Here is a 12,752-nt window from a genome sequence, read left to right as displayed (position 1 = left end):
ATGAATTCTCGCCGTCCTTCCAGCTTGGGCAGCTCTCGGCGGAGGAGACGGACCAGCTGATAGATATTGCTTACAATAAATGTGTACAATACCGGCCAAACGCGTTTCAGGTTCCGTTGGGGAATGTAGGACGGCGGTACATAACAGCTCTATCAGCGCTCTACTCTTGCTTTGGTGACGGTGGAAGCTACTGGCGGAGAGATTTCAAGATAGCGACAGTGTTTCAGGCACTTATGTTACAGAAGCCAGGTGCTGAGTCCTCGAAATATGGCACGCTTCTTGAGCAACGACTACAACAATGGTCTACCGGAGATGTGATGGGATTATTGAGCGAGGCAGACACCATCCAGACCTCCAAACAGAAATCGTCCAGGGCTGAGCGGAGGGGCGCTGCGGATCCTGCCAGGCATTTTGCCGACAGCGTTACTGCTGGAAAGCTTAGTACGGCACTCCACACCCTGGCAAATGACGACGGTGGTGGTGGTGTTCATTCGATTACCGACATAGTTGATGGCAAGACCGTCAGGGACATACTCAAGGAGAAGCATCCATCACCAGAGCCAGCTGATGACACCGTCCTTATACCAGGTGAGCCTCCATCACAACCCCATCCGGTGTACTTCAGTGGCCTTGGACGGGAGGCAATTAGAAAGGCAGCGCTTCACACCCAGGGTGCGGGCGGTCCCAGTGGTGTCGATGCAGAAATTTGGAGGCACATGTGCTCCAATTTCGCAGACGCCTCCGCCACTTTGTGCGACGCTCTGGCCTCTTGTGCCAGGCGGATGGCAACTGCATACATCGATCCCGATTCGCTTACCGCCTTTACAGCTTGCCGCCTGATAGCGCTGGATAAGTGCCCAGGTGTTCGGCCAATAGGTATTGGAGAGGTTGTAAGACGAATTATCAGTAAGGCAATCCTCTCCATTGCCGGTCATGCTGTGCAGGGGGCAGTCGGATGTGACCAGTTATGTGCTGGCTTAGACTGCGGCATAGAGGCGGGAGTGCATGCGATGCAATCTGCTTTTGCCGAGGATGATACTGACGGCATTATTATGGCTGATGCGTCCAACGCTTTCAATCGGTTGAATCGACAAGTCTGCCTTCGCAACGTCCGGCACTTGTGTCCACCCCTCGCTACAATATTGATCAATACGTACAGGGAACCTGCGCATCTATACATCGATGGTGAGTGCATTCTTTCCGAAGAAGGCACGACGCAGGGTGATCCACTCGCCATGCATATGTATGCGTTGGGCATGCTACCCCTGATCCGTGCAGCAGCTGGCGAGGAGACAGTGCAGTCCTGGTTCGCAGATGATTCCTCTGCAGCGGGCCGTTTGAATCGGGTACGTCAGTGGTGGGATGTCCTGACGGTGCAGGGACCGGCATATGGCTACGTTGTGAACCCAGCTAAGTCTGTTCTTGTGGTGAAGGAACATTGCCTTGTTGAGGCGAGGGATCTCTTCAAAGACACCGGAGTAGCTATCACGACTGAGGGAGTACGCTACCTCGGTGCTGCAGTGGGCACTGAGGCTTACAAGGAGACCTATATTCAACGAAAGGTAGAGACCTGGGTGCAAGAGGTCAATCGGCTGGCAACTATTGCACAGACTCAGCCCCAGGCAGCCTACTCAGCATTTGTATCAGGACTGAGAGGGAAATGGACCTTTCTATGCAGAACCATGGACATCCCCGAGCACCTGCTGGAGCCACTTGAAGGTGCCATTAGAACTAAACTGATTCCAGCGTTGACCTGCCGCTCGCCTCCTGGTGGGGATCTCCGGCGCGTGTTCGCTCTCCCGTGTCGTTTGGGCGGCTTGGGTATCACGAGCCCTATGTCCTTGTGTGGGCAATACAACTCGTCAGTTCGCATTACCGAGTCTCTCACCAGCAAGATTCTGTCTGGTGACACTGCACTTGACGATTGCTTAACTAAGATGCGCAAGATGAAGGCAGAAGTCAAGGCAGAGTCCCGTCAAGCGCAGGCAGCGGCAATGGAGGACGTGGTCCAGAATGCATCCGCGAGTCTGCGTAATGTCATCGATATCGCTAGAGAGAAGGGTTCATCTAGCTGGTTAACATGTCGTCCGCTGAAGAAGTACGGTTTCAGCCTCACGAAGCAAGAGTTCTGGGACGGCCTGTGTCTCCGCTATGGATGGACGCCGGCGAGAATACCGACTCATTGTTCATGTGGCCAAGAGGTGAGCGTTTCTCACTCACTATCCTGTCCTCATGGAGGATTTCCCACCATACGACACAATGCCATTCGTGACACTACCGCACAGCTCCTACACCAAGTCTGTAGCAATGTGTCCACGGAGCCTACGCTGCAGCCACTGACCGGTGAGCGATTGCAATACCGAACGGCCAACGTGGAGGATCATGCACGCCTTGATGTCGCTGCCAGTGGTTTGTGGGGCAGTCGATTTGAGCGAACCCTTATTGATGTCCGGGTTTTTAATCCTTATGCTCGCTCAAATCAGTCTGCACCACGTACCACTGTGTATCATCGACATGAAAGAGAGAAACGAAGGCACTACGAAGAGAGAGTGAGACAAGTGGAGCATGCCACTTTTGTTCCGGCTGTGATGTCTGCGAGTGGAGGCATGGGCAAGGCAGCAACGGCCCTCTACAAACGAGTGGCCTCTCTGTTGGCGGCGAAAAGAGGGGAGCAGTATTCTCATGTGATGGCTTTCGTCAGGTGCAGGATCGCTTTTTCCCTCTTGCGGTCCTGCATCATGTGCCTCCGTGGGTGCAGAAGGCTCTCTAGCCAGCCTGCCTTGGCTGTGGGTGATACCTCTGCTGCACTGGCAGTGGTGGAGGCCCGGGTACCGGCTTAGCGTGCACGAGCGGTAACAGTGACTGGAATATTGACTTGAAGTTGAACTTGCTGCTGTTTACCTAAGTAGGTATACATTATTATGCTGTTTTGTTTTTTTGCGTGTTTTTTCGTTTTTTTCTTTTCTTTCTAGAACTTTGAGTTGAAGTTTTTGGAACACTTGGGAAAAAATATTCATTGTGTTTATTTTGCCCGTAAAAGAGGCTGTAAGTAGTAGTAGTAGTAGTAGTAGTAGTAGTAGTAGTAGTAGTAGTAGTAGTAGTAGTAGTAGTAGTAGTAGTAGTAGTAGTAGTAGTAGTAGTAGTAGTAGTAGTAGTAGTAGTAGTAGTAGTAGTAGTAGTAGTAGTAGTAGTAGTAGTAGTAGTAGTAGTAGTAGTAGTAGTAGTAGTAGTAGTAGTAGTAGTAGTAGTAGTAGTAGTAGTAGTAGTAGTAGTAGTAGTAGTAGTAGTAGTAGTAGTAGTAGTAGTAGTAGTAGTAGTAGTAGTAGTAGTAGTAGTAGTAGTAGTAGTAGTAGTAGTAGTAGTAGTAGTAGTAGTAGTAGTAGTAGTAGTAGTAGTAGTAGTAGTAGTAGTAGTAGTAGTAGTAGTAGTAGTAGTAGTAGTAGTAGTAGTAGTAGTAGTAGTAGTAGTAGTAGTAGTAGTAGTAGTAGTAGTAGTAGTAGTAGTAGTAGTAGTAGTAGTAGTAGTAGTAGTAGTAGTAGTAGTAGTAGTAGTAGTAGTAGTAGTAGTAGTAGTAGTAGTAGTAGTAGTAGTAGTAGTAGTAGTAGTAGTAGTAGTAGTAGTAGTAGTAGTAGTAGTAGTAGTAGTAGTAGTAGTAGTAGTAGTAGTAGTAGTAGTAGTAGTAGTAGTAGTAGTAGTAGTAGTAGTAGTAGTAGTAGTAGTAGTAGTAGTAGTAGTAGTAGTAGTAGTAGTAGTAGTAGTAGTAGTAGTAGTAGTAGTAGTAGTAGTAGTAGTAGTAGTAGTAGTAGTAGTAGTAGTAGTAGTAGTAGTAGTAGTAGTAGTAGTAGTAGTAGTAGTAGTAGTAGTAGTAGTAGTAGTAGTAGTAGTAGTAGTAGTAGTAGTAGTAGTAGTAGTAGTAGTAGTAGTAGTAGTAGTAGTAGTAGTAGTAGTAGTAGTAGTAGTAGTAGTAGTAGTAGTAGTAGTAGTAGTAGTAGTAGTAGTAGTAGTAGTAGTAGTAGTAGTAGTAGTAGTAGTAGTAGTAGTAGTAGTAGTAGTAGTAGTAGTAGTAGTAGTAGTAGTAGTAGTAGTAGTAGTAGTATTTAATAAATCTGACTTCAGGGATGCACTCTGTCTGCGGTATGATTTATCGCTGGATGGGGTTGCATTGTCCTGTGTGTGTGGAGGGGAGATGTCAAGCCATCACGCACTCACTTGCCCCAGTGGAGGCTACCCAACGCAGCGCCACAACGAGTTGAGGGATCTCCTTGCGGACGCCCTCGGCAGCGTCGTGTGTGATGTGGCGATCGAGCCACCGCTGATGCCACTCCAGGGCGAGGCAGTCTCTGGCAGCTCAGCTGATGGCGCTCGTGTGGACATACGGGCTCGTGGCTTCTGGACCAGGCAGCAAAACGCCTTTTTTGATGTGCGGGTGACTCACCCAAGGCCGTCTTTGCTGTCTGGACCGGAAGTGGCGGGTCAGTTGTCCCAGCATGAGCGCCAGAAGAAGCGACAGTATGCTGACCGGATTAACCAGGTGGATCGTGGGTCATTTACCCCTCTGGTTTTCGCAACGAATGGTCAGAGTGCGCCGGAGTGCAGCAGATTCCTGAAGACTTTGGCAGCCCGTATAACAGATAAGAATCGGGATCTTCAGTACGCCCTTGTCCTTGGTCACTTGCGATCGAGGATAAGTACCTCCCTAATCCGGTGGCAGATTACGTGTTTTCGGGGGTCAAGATCGTCGTATGCCCGTGGTGTCTCCGGTACAGGCCGTCATGGTTTCGTAACCGAGTGCCGTGCACTGGCGCACATGTCACGTGTGCAGTAACTGGACTTGTCTATCGAATAGTATTCTTTTCTTTTTTTGTTCACTGTGTTGTTATTCTATTTTCGCTGTTGCTTTGTAATATTTGGATTCGTTCCACTTGTTGGTTGGAGTTTTACTTGGATCCGTTGAAATTTGTGCAATTACACGACCTCATTGAGCCTATGCTAGGGATTGAGTTCATTTTTGCCTCCTGGGTGCAATGCTTGAGTTCTCTTGGTCAGGTTTCTTTTAATCTTCCTTTTTCTCTTCTTCTTTCAAATCCAGCATTATGTTTCCGGTGTTCTTTTCTTTCTTTGCATCGTCATTTTATGTGGTCAATAAAAACACGCTTCCAAGTAGTAGTAGTAGTAGTAATAGTAGTAGTAGTAGTAGTAGTAGTAGTAGTAGTAGTAGTAGTAGTAGTAGTAGTAGTAGTAGTAGTAGTAGTAGTAGTAGTAGTAGTAGTAGTAGTAGTAGTAGTAGTAGTAGTAGTAGTAGTAGTAGTAGTAGTAGTAGTAGTAGTAGTAGTAGTAGTAGTAGTAGTAGTAGTAGTAGTAGTAGTAGTAGTAGTAGTAGTAGTAGTAGTAGTAGTAGTAGTAGTAGTAGTAGTAGTAGTAGTAGTAGTAGTAGTAGTAGTAGTAGTAGTAGTAGTAGTAGTAGTAGTAGTAGTAGTAGTAGTAGTAGTAGTAGTAGTAGTAGTAGTAGTAGTAGTAGTAGTAGTAGTAGTAGTAGTAGTAGTAGTAGTAGTAGTAGTAGTAGTAGTAGTAGTAGTAGTAGTAGTAGTAGTAGTAGTAGTAGTAGTAGTAGTAGTAGTAGTAGTAGTAGTAGTAGTAGTAGTAGTAGTAGTAGTAGTAGTAGTAGTAGTAGTAGTAGTAGTAGTAGTAGTAGTAGTAGTAGTAGTAGTAGTAGTAGTAGTAGTAGTAGTAGTAGTAGTAGTAGTAGTAGTAGTAGTAGTAGTAGTAGTAGTAGTAGTAGTAGTAGTAGTAGTAGTAGTAGTAGTAGTAGTAGTAGTAGTAGTAGTAGTAGTAGTAGTAGTAGTAGTAGTAGTAGTAGTAGTAGTAGTAGTAGTAGTAGTAGTAGTAGTAGTAGTAGTAGTAGTAGTAGTAGTAGTAGTAGTAGTAGTAGTAGTAGTAGTAGTAGTAGTAGTAGTAGTAGTAGTAGTAGTAGTAGTAGTAGTAGTAGTAGTAGTAGTAGTAGTAGTAGTAGACTAGTAGTAGTAGTAGTAGTAGTAGTAGTAGTAGTCACATCCTTTATTGCTGAACCCACAAATAATTGTGATACAAATTGTAAACCATCCGAGGAAGAAGAGAAAGCCATTAAAAATAAAAAATAAAACAAAAAAGGTTAGTAGTAGTAGTAGTAGTAGTAGTAGTAGTAGTAGTAGTAGTAGTAGTAGTAGTAGTAGTAGTAGTAGTAGTAGTAGTAGTAGTAGTAGTAGTAGTAGTAGTAGTAGTAGTAGTAGTAGTAGTAGTAGTAGTAGTAGTAGTAGTAGTAGTAGTAGTAGTAGTAGTAGTAGTAGTAGTAGTAGTAGTAGTAGTAGTAGTAGTAGTAGTAGTAGTAGTAGTAGTAGTAGTAGTAGTAGTAGTAGTAGTAGTAGTAGTAGTAGTAGTAGTAGTAGTAGTAGTAGTAGTAGTAGTAGTAGTAGTAGTAGTAGTAGTAGTAGTAGTAGTAGTAGTAGTAGTAGTAGTAGTAGTAGTAGTAGTAGTAGTAGTAGTAGTAGTAGTAGTAGTAGTAGTAGTAGTAGTAGTAGTAGTAGTAGTAGTAGTAGTAGTAGTAGTAGTAGTAGTAGTAGTAGTAGTAGTAGTAGTAGTAGTAGTAGTAGTAGTAGTAGTAGTAGTAGTAGTAGTAGTAGTAGTAGTAGTAGTAGTAGTAGTAGTAGTAGTAGTAGTAGTAGTAGTAGTAGTAGTAGTAGTAGTAGTAGTAGTAGTAGTAGTAGTAGTAGTAGTAGTAGTAGTAGTAGTAGTAGTAGTAGTAGTAGTAGTAGTAGTAGTAGTAGTAGTAGTAGTAGTAGTAGTAGTAGTAGTAGTAGTAGTAGTAGTAGTAGTAGTAGTAGTAGTAGTAGTGGTGGTAGTGGTAGTGGTGGTGGCGGTGGCGGTAGCAGTAGCAGTAGTAGTAGTAGTCAAAGAACTTTATTGAAAATCCATGACAATGTGATCGGAAAGGTGATAGAAGAAAAATCCAAACTTGAGTCAAACCCAGGCAATTATTAGCAGTCACTACTGTCAAAGCAGATCATTATTTGCAATAGCGCAACTTGGAAAGCCGGCCAAAAAGGAAGATATTTAATTTGAAGGCCTCGGCGCGCAGCACATGGAGGGCCTTATAATTAGTAGTAGTTGTGGTAGTAGAAGTAGAATTTATTATTTTACTAGGGAACTCCCAACAGGCGTTGCCTTTTTCCTGGGAACCCTAGGAATGACTTGGTGCTTGTGACAAATGCAGAAAGGGGCTTAGCTTGACGGCATCCAGGTGGAAGCATGTTCCATATGTCTGCTGCCAAAAAGAAATAGCATTCAGGCCGTAACGAGACGTAGCTCTGGGTAGGTTCAGACCGGCTGAAGCTTGACCGCACCTAGCAGCATTTGTGCGGCATGATTCAGAGCGGGGGGGGTAAATATTGTGAGGACTGGTGCACCGAGATAGACACCTAAAAACAAACACAAACAGCTTCAAGTTTACACGGCGAGAGAAAGTATACAGGTTATATTTGGCGAGAATGAAATCGAAAGAAGTATACTGATCATGGCCAAACACTCGCCTTAGGCACCTATTGCTGGTTGACTCAAGTTTGTCTCTGAGTTTAGCAGACGAGCAGTGAACATAACATGTGCTGGCATATTCCAAGGTACTCTGAACAATTGTCAGGTAAAACTTGCGGCGGCCGGTCATGGAGACATCGCGGCGCCCGTGGCGGAATGAGGCAACCTTGCACTGTGCCTTTGCGCACACACGCTCAACCTGCTGCTCGAAGCTGAGCGACGACTCCAATAGGAGGTCAAGGTACCGAACATGGCTGGAGTCGGGGATTACGGTGCCTTTGCAGGTGATAATGGGGATCACGTCCAGTTGCGCAGTAGGTCGTCTGAGCAGCAGGAGCTGAGACTTTTTGGGATTCAGCACCAGTCCCCGCTTGCACTGTACATCGATCCACAAGAGAAAATATGCCAGTGACTTACTAGCACCTCCATGCTGCATGCGGACCTGGACACAGCACTGTTCCCTCTGCAGGAATGGGGGCGGGGGGGGGGGGGGGGGTATTTCATTGTCCCTGCCTGAAGTAATAATGACTACATGACATGATGTCCAGCTAACTTTGCCAGTAACGAATGACCCTTGATCGGGCATGAGAAAAGTGGTGCTATTTGGGAGTTGTCGTCATTCACGGGGTTGAAAATATACGGCTATATTGTTACTAGGTCTGAAGATAGTGTCACTATCCGTGGGTTGTTATACCCGTGGTTGACTGCAGATACGTTTGGATTATTCTATGAGTATCTGAAGGGTATACGTTTAAAAATATTTTCCCGAGGACATAGCACGAGGAAATTATGGGGAATGCAGTACATGTATACAATGGTGCAATCCATTTCTCCCAGGGCACTTTCCCAAGACTCCTCCCAATATTCACTCTTGACGCGACCCATGTGAACTGAGCGTGTACGTGTACGTCGGCATGTACGTGTACGCCGAGTTTTGCCGACTACCCGTCACTATCTCGTCCGCCCCGGAATACCTGATGAACGCTGATTCACTCGCATCTTCTGCTAAATGTACTGTGTCAGTGTCAGAAAGAACTTTGAAAAAGACGAGTTCGAGCATACAATACTGTATTGCCATGATTTCTACCCTGCTTTTCATCGAAACACACTGTCTGCATGACCTCCGAACCCTTTACCAATGCAGACCATCAGCACTGATCAGGTGCATTGTACAAAATTGATAGCCTACATACCAGAACTGTGGTATAATCGTGTAGTTATGCTCCTACCTCCGAGAGGATTCCAAATTATGCTCCAAATTTTCAACCACCAAATTATACCAATAATTATGCCGGCATAATCCGCCGGTGCCTAACACAGTTGCCTGACATGATGATCGTAGTAATGCGTGAAACTCAGAGTTGTGACAAAGCTTCCAATCTCCCTTGTGAACACAAGTCAATCAAGGCCCTACTACTGGGTTCTAGTAGATTTTATTCCCGTAGCTATGCAGAAGACGTTACTTCAGTAACGTCTGGCACTAGCCAGGGTCCACACAGCTTTAAAGGGGAAGTCCGGTGAAAAATTTAAATTTCAGGGTCGGTAGAGTTTCGGGCGCTGAGTCGAATGGTGTTGGTCCCACGTGCCTCCGACAAAGAGTTCTCGAGATATTTCCGTTTGAAAAACTGAGTTTCGGGGGCTGCGCCATGACGTCATGCGGCCGCGCCACACCCTCTGCAACGTCATAGCGTGCAGCTAGGTCAAAAGGAGTGCGTGAAAGCAATAGTGTCAGTGCTATTTCAAATGATTTGGCGACTGATAGTTTGGTGCAAGCGACCCCGAAGACCTGTAACTCCTTGTGAGAGTGAGGATGCAGCCATGGCTGACCTTCATGAGTTCGGTCTGGGGCTGAGAACCTCGGCAGCTGAAGAAATGGCCACGCGGGCCGGTCAAGAGTGAGCGCTACTGAGTTTCCGACTGATGAAGAAGCAGCAGCTATTGCAGACGAGGCTGATCAGATCGCTGGAGAGCAGGGTCGCCAAAATGGAGAAGAGTGATGCGAGTGCTCTAAATGTTGTTCCATACCGATTAGATTCGCTTAGACTCCAGTAGCCTGCCACATGGTGATGTTTTGGTGCGAACTTGGAATATTTCGGACTACTCAATTGGAGAACATTGCAGGCTCTTTGAACCACGGGCACGACTCTTCGCTCGCAACGCTATGGAATCTGAAAGTTCTAGGTCCGGGAGCTGTTCGCTGTTTTGTCACTTGTCACGGTTGTGCACTCATCGCTGTAACATAAAATAATGAGGCGGGTGCGGAAAACTAAAATTTTCTTTCTCAAAGCACAACCACCGGCACCGGCAAGGAGAAACGCACGTTCTCTGACTACATGACTGAACAATACGACTGATACGAGTGTAGTACATGACAAGTCCGTGTGTTGACTAGTTTTCTGAGTCTTGTGTCAGTTGTGACTCGAGTCTTGTACATACTACCCCAGCACGGCAGTGCGGGAGTAGTTCCGTCTGTGATGAGTTTGTTGACTGCACTACAGCTAGATAACACACTGCACGCACTGCATGCACGCAGCGCAGAGCGCGTAGACGCGGTAGAGGCTGACGGAAAAGTCCAACTCGGAAACGGCTATAATACGGTATAACCTCCAGGGTTACCGAGCTGAAAATCACAGGGTACGTAGTGTTTGTAACACTGAATCGAATGGTCTTGGTCCGAAGAAGCTGCGACAAACGGTTCCCCAATCGAACGCGCTCCGAATATGGCCATTTTTGTACACAACTAGATGGTGTGGCTACCTGGCTGCACGCTGTGACGTCATCACCTGGATCTGGGTGATGCGCGCTCAAATTCGCACATGTTCGATTGGGCGTATCTGACGAACCATAAGCCGCAGCCTCATCGGACAAAGACCATTCGACTCAGCGACCCGAACTCTACGGACTGTGAAATTTAAATTTTTCACCGGACTTCCCCTTTAATTCCCGTAGCTATGCAGAAGACGTTACTTCAGTAACGTCTGGCGCTAGCCAGGGTCCACACAGCTTTAACTTGGTGTTTGTTTGTTTGTTTGTTTGTTTGTGTCACGGCTGGAGCTATCCCGTATCTGTCCCGTATATGTCCCGTATCTGTGACTACAAAGGCTCTACAGGATTGTACATAACAGCTATCCACAATATTTGTGGGCTCCTGTATCTGTCCCGTATCGTACCAATATTCGTCGTATTATGTATACGACTCCCTGATGTAGAGGCAGATTTGGAAAGAAATAGGGAGACGAGGAGGAAATTAAATTAGAATAGACGCCGAATAGGTGATAGGATGCGTCAGCATAAACATGCTTTGGAAGAGAGATCCCGTGGTCTCCAAAATAAGCGTGAACGAGCGATTCAGCGCCGGTCACAGAAAACGTCGGGAGAGAGATCCCGTCCACTCCAGAACGCCCGTGATCGGCACAGTCCGCCGGTCCCAGGCAACGTCAGGACAGACATCCCGTTGAGTCCAGAACGCCCGTGATCAGCAGAGTCTAAGCCTGTCCCAGGAAACGTCAGGACAGACATCCCGTCGAGTCCAGAACGCCTGTGATCGGCAGAGTCAGCGCCGGTCCCAGTAAACGTCAGGACAGACATCCCGTCGACGCGCAGAAAAACTAAATCTGCAGCCTCTTTTGCCGTCAGACAGGATACGTATTTTAGGAGACTGTAAAGTTATTTAATGTCCAAATTTCGACATGAGCAGCAAGTCACTCGCGTTGATTTTTCGACTTGCGAGCCAAATAACGCGAGCTGAACTTTCGCGTCGCAGACATCCCGTCGACGCGCAGAAAAACTAAATCTGCAGCCTCTTTTGCCGTCAGACAGGATACGTATTTTAGGAGACTGTAAAGTTATGTAATGTGCTCCACAGGCAACCATGCATTCGGCGTCCTCATTGGCTCAACAGGTCAATGTACATGTATTACTACAAAAAGGCCAGAACATCCGATTACTGTATTAAAAATAACCTACGTGGAGATAATAATTTTAATATAGTTATAAATAGGATGAAGGCCGCAGACATCCCATGTCATACTGTATTAAAATCAACTAATTTTCGCTAGCGATTTAATTTCCCTGATTTCGCCGCTTGGTACCAACCTACCAAAGTAAATCGCAGGCCAAAGTTTGTCAAAGGCAAATGATGCATGATTGAGCAATGGATGCATGTGAGAGCAAAAATACCGATCGATTTCAAATTTGACGTTATTTCCGCGTCACGTCGGAAATAACGTGCATCTTAACCACTCCAAAAGAGAAGTTTCTATTTCTCATCGACCAAAATTTGTTGATTTACAGTATATGAAGATAAAAAGAAAAGAAGGAGCAAACGAAATGTACAGTCCATTTCAAAACTATAGACGCGTACCTAGGCAAAAACCGTTATGCCAGCATCTATACCACATAAAATCTGTGATCACTTTGTGCATAAATTTTTCCAAATTGGGCGTCTGTTATCCAATCCTTTAGAAACTATATGAGAGTAATTGTGGAGCGATCCTGAGCAATATTCCGAAAACTATTCTCAAAAAGTTCCAGCCAAATTTGAAATATTTCAAAAACCCTACGCGTCTATAGTTTTGAACTGCACTGTAGATGATTATTAGAGAAATAACAATCCGCAATAAATTCTGCAAATACTTTTGCCTAACTCATAATATTCAAACCGATTGAAACGTTTTTGCAATACAGTGATGTGGTCATTAAACGGAAAAGACATTTCCATCAGTTCTTATAACATGTACGCATAAAAGCATAGCGTAGGGCCCTGAGCTTCCAAGCTCTCTCGTTTGGTATTTGTGTGTTTGTGTGTTTGTTTGTTTGTTTGTTTGTGTCACGCCTGGCGCTATCCGTATCTGACGGCAAAAAAGCATAGGATGTTATAAATGTTTCAATTTTTCCAATTTTTTTTCAGGCAAATCCTGGGATTCGAACCCGCACTGTCGCCCTACATGCATTCCCCCATACACATCGCATTCATACCCATTCTTCCAAGTTGCTTCACGTTATTATCTTGCGTTTGAAAGCCCTATTTAAATTATAGCAATAAAAACTGCTTTATGGCAGCTTTCTAAAAAAAGTTATTGTGTTCAATCCTGGGTCTGGCCTAGGCTACAGGTTTTGTGTGAAATTTTAATTTTCGGCAATCACATTTTGTTAATTTCTTACTTTTTAGACGGAGTCCAAGGCAGTTG

The sequence above is a fragment of the Sycon ciliatum genome, chromosome 9 (assembly GCF_964019385.1).
Source record: "Sycon ciliatum chromosome 9, ocSycCili1.1, whole genome shotgun sequence".
NCBI classification, from domain to species: Eukaryota; Metazoa; Porifera; class Calcarea; order Leucosolenida; family Sycettidae; genus Sycon; species Sycon ciliatum.
The sequence above is the reverse complement of the archived record's forward strand: the minus strand, read 5'-3'. Positions refer to the sequence as shown.